We start from the raw sequence: 3,520 nt of genomic DNA, 5'->3' as shown, positions 1-3,520 counted from the left end.
GGGCTCAGAAATGGGGAGGGGTCGCTGGCAGCTGGGGGGTCCCTGGGCCGGGGGGGTCCCTGGCAGCTTGGGGGGGGCTATCTTAGGACAACTTGCGGCGGTCCCAGGGCTTGGGGGACACGTAGTGTACCCCAGATTTGCACGGGAGGGTGTCTTTGACAACTTGGGGGGGGCACGGGGCACGGTGTCAGCTTGGGGGGGTCCTCTCGGCAACCTGGGGGGGTCCTTCGGCAGCGGAGGAAGGGTCAGGCCCCCGGTGCCGCCCCCGCGGCTGCTGCCGCCGCCGCTCTGATGTGGCTTCGGCACCGCAGTGCGATGGGAACCACATGGCGGGGGGGGGACCCCCCCGGAGGGGGGGGGCAGGCTTGGGGTCTCCGCAGCGCTGGGGGCCACCCCTGAACCCCCAGGGGTCACCTCTGTCCCCCCAGGGGCCACTGCTGTCTCCCCGGGGTCTGTCCGGCTGTCCCAGGGTCTGTCTGTCCCTGCCGGGGATCCGTCTCTGCCCCCCCCCCCGGCTCGGGGCCCCCCCCCGCGGCCCCCGCAGTTATTTCCAGGGATAATTCCCGGGATAATTGAAGGGTGGGAGGTAACATCGGGGCCGTGGGCACCGCTCAGCCCCGGGGCCGCCCTGCTCCGGCTTCCCTGTGGGTGGGAACCCCCCAGCCCCACTCCGGGTCCCCCTCTGTCCCTGCAGGTCCCTCCTCATCCTCAGTGTCCCCTTGGGTCCCTCCAGATGCTCCCAGGTCCCCCTGGGTTCCCTGATGTCCCCCTGGGCCCCTCATGATCCCATGGAATCCCCCAGCTCCCCCAGGGTCCTATGGGACCCCCAACCTCCTCCATGACCCCCTGCACCTCCCTTCACCCTCCCATGTCCCCACATGTCCCGTGGCTCCTCCTGGCCCCCCCACATTCCCCCTACTCTCCTCTTGTCCCCCAGACCCTCCCTGTCCCCCACCTCGCGGGGATCACTGGGATGCCGGCGGGGCTGCGAACACCGGGGTGCCCCCCGTGGCTGGTGCTGGGGGGGGGGCTCAGCCCCGTTTCGGGCCCTCGGAGCCTCCCCTGGCCCCCCCGGTCCCGCAGGGCCCGTGGGCGGCCGTGGCCGGCGCACCCAGCGCGGGGGCTGTGCTATTTCGGGGCCTCCGACCGCAAGGGAAACATCCGGGGGCCGGAGAGGGCGGACGGGGCCGGGCCGGGCTGGGGGGCACACGGGGGAACACCGCGCCGGGGGGGGTGGGGGACGCGGGGGTCACCCCCGGTGTCCCCCGGGTGGGGGCAGAACGGAGGGGGGGCTTGGGAACACCGGGGTGGTGGGACACGGCGCTGCGTGTGCGCATTCCCGGTGCCCTCAGTGCCACATTCCCAGTGCCCATTCCCACTCTCTCCCCTCCCAGTGCCCGCAGTGCCCCCCGCACACACATGGAAGTGATTCGGGGCTGGTTCCGCTTCCCCCCGCCCCGGCCCAACCCCCCGCGACACCGGGGGAAGGGGGGGGGGGGGGGAACGACACTGCCGGCACCCCCGCACTGGGGACCGGGATGGGGACAGGGACAACCTCTGTCCTGCTGAGAACCCCCAAACTCATCTCAGGGGGCTGAGACCCCCCGAACTCGTGTCATGATGGGGCTGAGACCCCCCAAATTTGGGGCAGGGGGACTGAGCCCCCTCAAACTCGTTCCTGAGCCAAGGCTGATAAGTGGGGGTGAAAGAGGCAGAGGAGGGAAGGAGAGATGGGAAGGAGAGATGGAGAGGAGGAGGGATGGAGGGATGGATGGATGGACAGACGGACGGTGGCTGGCCGGCTGCCCGGGGACGGAGCCCCCCCGCTCCGTGTCCCCCCCGCCCCGGCGAGCTCCCGGCGTCCGGCCGGGGTATAAATACCGGGTAATTGCGGGGGCCCGGCGCGGCCGCGGGGCCGTGGGCGGCCGAGCCCGGCGCCGCCCTGTAATCAGCCCCCGCCGCCGCCCCCCCGCGCGGCCGCCGCGCTTTGAAGGGTCCCGGGGCACACGGGGGGGTCCCCACCGCCCCCGAGCCGGGGAGAGACCCCCACCCCAACTGACACCCCCATCGCAGCCCCGGCCGCTCGGGCAGTGCCGGACCCCTCCCCCAATGAACCAGACCCTGGTGGGCGATGCTGGTGGGAGTGAAACCCCCCCCAAAATCCATGAGGTGGCCCCCCCCATCCCTGGCTGAGGAGGAGGAGGGCTGGAGTGGCCGTCCCAGTTTGCTCCCAGTTTGTGGGCAGTGGAAGCCCCAGCGAGGGGGGGGGGGCGGTGGTTGTGGCCTTCGGCGGCGCCGACGGCTGCGGAGTGGAAAGCCCTGAGTCAGGGCTGGGAAAGGGCCCCGCTGGCTCCCGACCGGCCCCGCGGGGGAAACAGGGAAGGGGAGAAGCGAAAAGAAAATGGGAAGGACGGAGGAGTAAAACAATAAAAAAAAAAAGAGGAAAAAAAGAGCGGTTGGAACAATTCCTCTACGGGGGAAACCGAGGCACAGGGGGGTTCCGAGCCCCATCTCCAGAGGCACGTGTGTCCCTGTCGTCCTGCACATGTCCCCTGTCCTTTTCCCCAGCTCTGTCCTTGACCCCCATCCCCGTTCCCTCCAGCCCCAACTCCCCACCCTCCCCAGCCCATCCCAGACACCAGTCCCCATCCCCAGTCCCCTGCCCCCCCCCCTGGTACCTGAAGCTCCAACCCAGCTCCCTCTCATCCCCATCCCTTGTCCCTTGCTGTCCCCATCCCTGATCCCATCCCCATCCCTTGTCCACCCATCCCCATTCCTGGTCCAGTTTTGTCCCCATCTCTGCTCCATTCCCATCCCTGGTACCTCCAAGTCCATCCTTGGTCCCCGTCCCTGCTTGGTCCCCATCCCTGGTCTCTTCCAGCCCCATCCCAGCCCCTCATCCCTCTCCCTGCATCATCCTGGCACCTTTTGGGGTGACAAGCCCCAGGGTGCCCCAGCTGTCCCCTCCTCCTTTGTCCCTTTCTCCCCTTTCCCCTCCCCATCCATCTCTTTCTTCTTTCCTTTGCTCCTTTCCAGCACTTTTCCCATTCATCCACTTCCCCTTCCTCCTTTTCCTGCTGTCCACCCCTTTCTCCTCCTCTCCTTCCTTTCCCTCCCCATTTTCCTCCCCTTATTTCCTCTCTCTTCTCCTTTCCTTTTCCCTCCTTTCCCTTCCTTCCCTCTCCCCACTCTTCTCCTTGCCTTCTCCCCACACTGGTCCCCGTCTCCCATCTCCCCTCCTTCCTCCAGCTCTCAGCCTCCTCATCTTCCTCCCTTCACAACTTTTTCTGTCTCCTTTCATTTTCCGTCCATTTCCTCATACATTTTTTCTTTATTCTTCCGTCTCCTTTTTAATTTCCTTTTTACCTTTTCCTTTCCCTTTTCCTTTCCCCTTTCCTCTATTTTCCTTTTTTCCTCGTCTCTTTTCTTTCTCTCCTTTTCTCCCTAACTTCTTTTCCTCTTTTAATTCCTCGTGCTTTTTCTCTTTCTTCTTTCCCTTCTTTTTCCCTTTCCCTTCTTC

Source organism: Corvus kubaryi, unplaced genomic scaffold, assembly GCF_017639235.1.
Source record: "Corvus kubaryi isolate FWS band 111438036 unplaced genomic scaffold, C.kubaryi_AGA036_p1.0 37206, whole genome shotgun sequence".
Classification (NCBI taxonomy): domain Eukaryota; kingdom Metazoa; phylum Chordata; class Aves; order Passeriformes; family Corvidae; genus Corvus; species Corvus kubaryi.
Note: the sequence above shows the minus strand (reverse complement) of the source record.